The sequence below is a fragment of the Morone saxatilis genome, unplaced genomic scaffold (assembly GCF_004916995.1).
Source record: "Morone saxatilis isolate NCDOM2014 unplaced genomic scaffold, NCSU_SB_2.0 Contig4, whole genome shotgun sequence".
Classification (NCBI taxonomy): Eukaryota; Metazoa; Chordata; class Actinopteri; family Moronidae; genus Morone; species Morone saxatilis.
In genome coordinates this window covers 17,501,509-17,508,513 of record NW_023339984.1, presented here as the reverse complement: position 1 = coordinate 17,508,513, position 7,005 = coordinate 17,501,509, and the positions used below count along the sequence as shown (strand labels likewise).

At 36.4% G+C, this 7,005-nt stretch overlaps 1 long non-coding RNA gene across 1 annotated transcript; it reads right to left on the bottom strand.

Moving 5' to 3' along the window:
• Nucleotides 1-206: 206 nt before the first annotated feature.
• LOC118338066 lies at nucleotides 207-1,063 on the bottom strand. Its single transcript, XR_004797214.1, has 4 exons — nucleotides 926-1,063; nucleotides 752-838; nucleotides 446-541; nucleotides 207-300 (listed from the first exon to the last, which is right to left on the bottom strand). It is a non-coding gene; the product is annotated as an uncharacterized LOC118338066 (long non-coding RNA).
• Between the last annotated feature and the right edge of the window lie 5,942 nt (nucleotides 1,064-7,005).

The window sequence follows — 7,005 nt, the reverse complement described above, 5'->3', positions numbered from 1 at the left end:
CTTCTCCAGAGCTGTCAGATACTTCCAGAGATTTCTGAACATCTGACTCCTCTGCTTGGTTTGTCTGCTGAAGATAAAGGAAGAGAGGTTTAGTTTGCATCATCTTGATCAAAGTGACAAACTAGTATTGTGGGAAAAATGAAAATTGCCAAAAGACATGAAAAGATAACTTTAAAAAATGCAGATTTAGGTAAAAAGATGGACCTCGTCCTTCTTCTTCTGCAGCTCCATCTTCAGGGTCTCCACTTCCTTCTCTACTTCCTCCCTCCTCTCCTGCTCATCCTCGACCATCTTCTCTAACTGCGAAATGAGATTAATAATTTTGTAGACAAAGCTATTGTGGTCAGTTTAAGCTTAATAACAACAACAACAATAATAATAATAATAATAATAATAATAATTAATAAAAATACAAAACATCTAACTGTGTTGATGTAAACCTTACCACCTGCTTGTGCACCTCTCTAAGTTCAGTCAGCTGTGTCTGAAACTCCTGATTCTTCTTCATGAGAGATTCGAACTGAAGCTTGGACTCACAAAGCTAGAAAGCGAAAGAGAAGAGGGTAATAGGATGTGTAGGGAACTAGACTTGGTTTTGAACTTTTCTTTTTGATGGGACATATATATAAATATTTCAGTTTTACTGTAATATTTTACTTTTTTGTGCCAAAAATAAAAACATAATTGAATGAAAAACTGCCAACAAGTATGGTCTCAATAAATACAATAAGATTAAGCTGAAGATATGAACCTCCTTGTTCTTGGTCTCCAGCTCCTCCTTCAGGGTCTGCAGGCATTTCTTTTTACTCTGATTCTCTTCCCTGAGTCTGTCATCAAACTGCGAGGAGAGAGGTGTGAAAGTCAGCTAAGGAAATTATGAAAGTTAAGGAAAGCAAAGACTGTAACCCAGGGACACATTGGGTACCTCTCTCCGCAGGTTTCTGATCTCCGCAGTCTTTTTCTCCAGTTCAAACTGGGTGTTCTTAAGCTCCTCAAAGGTCTGCCACCTGGCCTTGTCAGCTGACTGTACATAACAACAATGTCAACCATAAGAGGAAATAAACTGCTCCAAAAAATTAAGAAAATACTTAATCGTCACAGTAGACCAAGTCAGTTAAACTTCTGAGAATAATCATAATTTATTTACATCAGGGAGTCAAACTTGTCTTGAATGTGCAGATGATCTACAATATGTGAATAAGATGTCTGAATGTTCCCAGCAGTTAATAACATTACAATCCTTAAGACTGTATCAACACTTTAACTTTATGATTCTGCTTCATGAGAGATTCAAACTGAAGCTTGGACACACAAAGCTTTAAAGAAAAAGAGAAGTTTAGCGTTTACAATGCTGTAGCAGTCAAAAAGGTAGTGCTAGTAGTTGCAGTAGTGTTGTAGTCAAAAACATTTGTGGGACAATTTTGAAGGAGAAACTGACAACCAATAAGGAGGTGTCTGTGAACAAAACCATATCATAGAAATAAAGAGGGAGAGATGAAATGTAGATTTAAGTGAAGAGATGAACCTGTTTTTTGTTGGTCTCCAGCTCTCTCTTCAAGGTCTGCAGCTCATTCTCCATGCTCTGATTCTGGTCTCGGAGATGCTGAATTTCATCGATTTCATCCTCCAACTGAGAGGAGAGAGGAGATGAAAGATAGATCAAATGGGGATTTTTTAAAAACTTAAGTATCTAAGTTACAAAGAAATCACAATTAGGGAAGAAATAAAATCCAAGACCTTGCAGTTCTATAGGACATTTTACACAATTCTTGACTGAGATGGAAATGATGTGCCGACATAAGAGCGTGAATATAATGTGCAATAGTAGTTGAAGGATAATCACATACATTTGTGGGTCAATTTTGAAGGAGAAACTTTGACACTTTCAAGACTAAACTCAAACGGCGTTTGGCTGCTCTTGGGTTTTAGTATTTTATAATCCTTTATTTTATATTTTGTAGTTGTGTCTAAGTCTTGTTCTGTCTCTGTTTTTACATTTGGGCACACATTTGTTCTTTTTTAATATTTATATTTGTTTTTTGTTATTATCATGTGTTCAGCACTTTGGTCAACTCTGGTTGTTTTGAACATGCTATATAAATAAACTTGATTTGATTTGGATTTGAAAAATGAATTTGTGAATAATGCTTTGCAATGTCATGTATTGATTTTCTGTCAAATAGTCATGGGTGATAAATAGACATTTGCAATACTCAGTGGAAGACAATTATTGATCCTTTAGTTAAGGCTGAACTTGTAAAGATGTATACCTTTGTGGTGAATAAAAAGGCCCATTATGAGCCTCAAATGATAGATGTATTAAAAATGTACTTTACACTACTTACACTTTCAGTGGAAAATGAATCAAATTAACAGTCAGAGGTTTTAAAAGTAAGATTGTATCCTTCATTCTCTGGTTCAGACTGTTGGTTGTTGATTTTTTTTAAGTTAACAGATTCAGGCACATCAAAGATTATCACACTAATTGTTATTCTGACACCAGTCACTGAAATCAGCATGACATTTAACACAATGCTTGACTGAGATGGACACAATGTGCACGTATACAATAACAAAAAGTGAGTATATGTGTGTATTACTTTCCGCATTCTGAGATTGGCAAGGTGGAACTTTAGTTGTGAAAAAGAGTCCCGCATTCCTTCAATGGTGTCTCTTATACTCTTAGGTTTCTCCAGCTAAAAGACAGACAGACAGACATATGTGAATCTTTCAGCTGTGTTTTACAGTGTTCTCTCTCACCAGCCTGTGTCTCTTGGACATTTGCCTGTCCAACAGATGCCACCATTCTGACTGCATCAAGTCCACTGAAATAATGAACCACGTTCAGCACAATTGCTTCATGTTTATTTGGTCCTTTCAGGAAGCTTCCTTTGTTTTATCACTACCACAGATTAGGTTCATGATAAAGTTAAACAATCAAAAATAAAAATAAAACTTAAAAGTAAAACTTTAAGACTGACAAAAGTAGAAAGTAGTAAAAAAAAAATGAGTTAGCAGTAGCAACAGTAGCAGTCGAAAAGATAGTGGGAGTATTTGCAGCAATAGCAGCTGTAGTTGTTGTAGACACATATATTTGTGGGACAATTTTGAAAGAGAAACTGACAACCAATAAGGAGGTGTTTGGAAAGAAAACCATATCTTTCTGAGAAGAAATAAAGAGGGGAGAGATGACTTGGTGTCTCAGTGAATAAATAAAGATTTAAGTGAAGAGATTAACCTGTTTTTTGTTGGTCTCCAGCTCTCTCTTCAAGGTCTGCAGCTCGTTCTCCATGCTCTGATTCTGGTCTCGGAGATGCTGAATTTCATCGATTTCATCCGCCAACTGAGAGGAGAGAGAAGATGAAAGATAGATCAGATAGGGAAATCGTTTTTCTTAAAGCCATTTAAGTTATAAATGTTTTCCTTTTAAATCACATGTAGGAAAGAAAAATCCTTGCAGTCCTCTAGTTTCACCACCGGGTGGAGCCCAAGTCACTTTTATATCAAAAAGTGTAGATACTCCTTACTGTAATGGGTAGCAAGAATCCAGTCAGTCTTAGCATTTGTCCTCATTAACAATCAACTGGCTGGAAGGTTTCTATAAGTGTTAATTTAACACCTGGTGTTCTGATATATGGACTCACTTTGAGTTGTGGCCTTTCCTGGATCTGTATTTTTTATACTTTATATATGAGAGTACCTCATGTGAAAAATGGTACTAATGCTGGGCTTATTTTTGTACACACTGTTACTGACATTCGTGTCTCACTGTACATGTTTTATGGAGACCTTTGGACTCTTAACTGAGAAATGTTGATCTGTGAGGAGTGTTTTATTGCAGGACGTCACAAACTCATAGTAGTAGTAACCTTTAAACATTTGAGTTATTGACTCATTGACACATTATCTTCTGTATCAAAGGACAGAGGACGAGCGTGCATCAGTATTTACAGCTTTTCTTTTTGTGCAGGATATTAAAGATCTGTGCAGACCAGTATGTCTTTCCCCAAGTTTAGCACTGCAGCATTTTAGTATATTGCGACCCCACCAGTATACCATTCTCATGTGATCTGGGAGTGAGGGTCTTACCAGCATCATAGTCACCCACTTTGCACATCTAAGAGTAGCTGGCTGCTGATCAGTAGGATAATGGCTATGACTGTCAACCAGACCTGATGTGACTTTAGTGTTGTGGGTGTTAAGAATTGGTATTGGTGTCACAGAAGAGAGTTCAGGGACAGAGCAATACAGTTTTGGAATAATGTCCTCTCTCTTTACTTACATTCTTGGTCTCATTGTCTCTTTGTCCTGTATAGAAAGCCTTAATTGAATCCTTCTCAGTTGTCTTAAGGTGCTCCCTCTCTTTGTTTCCTTCAGTCAGAAACACAATTTCCATATTTGGTTTTTCAGTTTCATTCTTGTGATTAAAGATGTTTTTGTAAAAGTCTTTTACTGGTTACTCACTCCATACTAAAATACATCATCAAATACAATTTGAGAAATTAGAGACTTTTATTCTACTTTTTCATTTGAAATCTGTGACAGGTTTACAAGTAATGTATGACCTACTGTTTTTGTTTTGTTTCCATTTATATGCAGCAAAGACGACTAAAATAACAGACATGAAGATGACTCCCAAACCGAAGGTGATGGGAAAAGCAGAATGAGACGAATCTAGGAAGAAATCCTCTGAAATGATAAAACACAGGACGTTTTCTTTTAAAAACTGGTCTTCCACTGTTTAATCTGCACAATTCAGACATAAGTTCTCCCTTTAACTTTTGCTTCTTTGGTTAGTTTAGTTCTGTTCCCTTGGACTCTACAGGTGAAAGTGTTGCTAAGCTTAGCTAACAGGCTGCTGGCTGTATCCACATATCAACCACGCAGACATGAGCAGGGTATCGTTCTTATCTAACCTCTGCAAAAAACACAGTGAGCACATTTCCCCATATGTGAAATTATTGCTTTTAAAAGAAAGTCAGCTGTTAGGCCGTATAAAATGGTGAAAGACAGGTTGCATATTTGCAAATGTTCCCTTTTGAGAGAAGCTGTGAAGATTTTACTGTGTGGATGGAAATTAAACACTTGACTAGATATGATGTTAATAGGCCAAATGATCAGATCTCCACTATCCATTCAAGTTCCACTCTCTAAGGGGTTTTGATTTAAATTTGATTTGACTCTTATACAATATATTGCGTGTCAGTTTACCTGTGGTGCTTTGGAGGTTGTGGAGGACAAACAGCAAGAATCCAAAGCAGCTACACAGACTCATTGTACTCTGTGAAGTTTCAATTCACATTGAACAAAGCATATAAAATTAAAACAATAAGCAACTTGTACGTATGATGGTTCTGCACAACATGTCACAGTACACAAACATTCAAAGGCTTGGGACTGATGTACTAGATCAGAAATACTTTATAATATAATATAAAAGACTAGACATAATTAAAAGAGGTAAAGTTATAATAAAACAAGATAAGGTAAACTAAAATGAAATGACCAAAATGGACCTTTTAAACAATGTCCCAATCCTGTGCCCTAAAAAAATAGTACAAAAAACATTAGGCAACACAAATAAAACAGAGTGAGAGGAATAGTACATAAAACATTTAGAAAAACTTTTTCATTTTCTCATTTTGATTATTTATTCTAATCTATCTGTCTTTTTGTGTTCTCCTTTGTTCATTTTTACTTTTACTGTGCATAATATGTGACAGTAAAGCTTTAAAAGTAGTGCACATCGTGGGGGATATTAACCATAAATATACTCTGCATTGTTAGAATCCCACAGCATTGCATCAGTAAGATTTAGTTGTTAAATTAATTCATTTTATGGATGTTCTGGCTGGTAATCACCATCTGCGGCTTCACTGATGTCACTGTCAATAACAATGTTTACATTTCTATTTAATCTTACTTAAAGTTAATTATGTAAAGATATTATTATGACTGTTATGAAAGAGGTATTTGTATTTTTATGACCATATTACTGACAACGATAAAAAGCTTTATTTACCTGAAGAATTGAGATGATCCACTGACCCTCCCCAGGTGAGTGTGGCTGGATCCCAGCTCTTTATACCTGTTGTTCAACAGAAAAGCAACACCTACTGAATACCTGGAGGTGTGACTTCTTCAGAAATAGCTCTGAATGATTTCTTCAGAACCAAAAAAATCATGTGTTGTTGTGTACATATAGGCTTCTGCTGACATAAGCTTACAACCTATGCTTCTCATGCATGCTCGTGATGTATCTTCTAATCCAACTGTAATCTTGGGTAACTGCAGTTACACATTTAAAGGACTAGTTTGACATTTTTGTTGTGGTTGTTTGTGTTTAGAGATCAATACCACTGTCATGTCTGAATGCTAAACATGAAGCCTGTTAGCTTAGCTTAGTGCAAAAACAGAAAACACCGGGGCTGCTAGCAGGAGGAGGTTTTCAGGCCTGGAGCCAGAATGAGGACCAAAGCTGGAGTCGGACCAGAATCATGACCGTGTTTGCTGTTAATATCATAATAAATGACGACTAGTCGACTAATAGTTTGAACTAATGACTACTAATCGACTAAGAGAATCTTTCAGTCAATTTATTGACATACAAAAAAATCCCAAGAAAACATTCTGCATGTGTCATAGGAAGGAGATGAATCAGGAGGACTGTTGTCATTCTGGAAGAGACTCTGCTATCTCATATTGCATGCTGAGATAAAAACATGATACCTCCACTTAATAAGGAAACAGCATCATCACGTCACCATGTTTGTCTGCAGAGGAAAAATGTAGGACATTCTTTAGTGTTTGTATATTTTCTGTTTGTAACAGGTACGACTTCAATCCTTGAGATCATATCAGTTTCCTCTTTCACTGGAACCACATGACGTGCTATCCCCTTACTGAATACTCAGCTAACCCTGTGTTAGTGTTCAAAGCCTTAATGTGTGCATCTGATCAAAAGAAAGGAAGGAAAGGTGTTCAGTAGAGACAGAGACACAGTCC